The sequence below is a fragment of the Sinocyclocheilus anshuiensis genome, unplaced genomic scaffold, assembly GCF_001515605.1.
Source record: "Sinocyclocheilus anshuiensis isolate Anshui unplaced genomic scaffold, SAMN03320099.WGS_v1.1 scaffold461, whole genome shotgun sequence".
Lineage (NCBI taxonomy): Eukaryota > Metazoa > Chordata > Actinopteri > Cypriniformes > Cyprinidae > Sinocyclocheilus > Sinocyclocheilus anshuiensis.
The window spans coordinates 2,494,030-2,494,901 of record NW_015541005.1 but is presented as its reverse complement, the minus strand read 5'-3'; positions in this window follow the sequence as shown (position 1 = coordinate 2,494,901).

Here is an 872-nt window from a genome sequence, read left to right as displayed (position 1 = left end):
TTGTTGCCGCCGCCATATCCTGAAGACGCTGTGTGCTTCGTTGTGAAAGCGAAACTACTTTGTTTGGTCTTCCAAAAGAGGACGATATCCGCTTCGTCACGCCTGGAACTGATTCGTGCTGGTCGCTGAGGGAATACAACTGTATGGTGAAGGGCGTAACATTTCCGTCTCACGCTTGAGGTATTCGGCCAATCGCAACGCACTGGATAGCTGGCCAATCACAGCACACCTCGCTTTTTCAGACCGATGAGCTTTGTAAAAATCGACGTGTTTCAGAAAGGCGGGGCATAGAGGAGAAACAATAATGTACAGTATGTGGAAAATAATGTGTTTTTTTAACTTTAAACTGCATAAACACATTTCATTACACCAAATACACAAAATAATGTTCTTTTTAGCAGCATCATATGACCCCTTTGAAATGCACTCTTTATGGGTAAATAAGGTACAAAGTGTAGGCTACCGTAAGGCATCGCCCCAAGATTTTGTACCTTTTTTTCTGAACTACATTTTTTAAATTAATAAATTGCTATTAATAATTTAAAATGATCTAAAAGCAACACATACAATTTAAAAGTAATACTTTACAATAAGGTTTTATTTTTAAAATACATTGGCTAACTAGGCTACATTAGTTATCATGAGCTAGCCACAAATATTATTATTTAAAGGGGTCATATGATGCTATTTTAAAGATCATTATTTTGTGTATTTGGTATAACAGAATATGTTGACATGCTTTAATGTTAAAAAACACATTATTTTTCAAATACTGTACATTACTGTAGGTCCTCTATGCCCCGCCTCTCTCAAACACTCGTTTTCAACAAAGCCCCCTCCTTTGACAAGCACAGTCTGCTCTGATTGGCCAG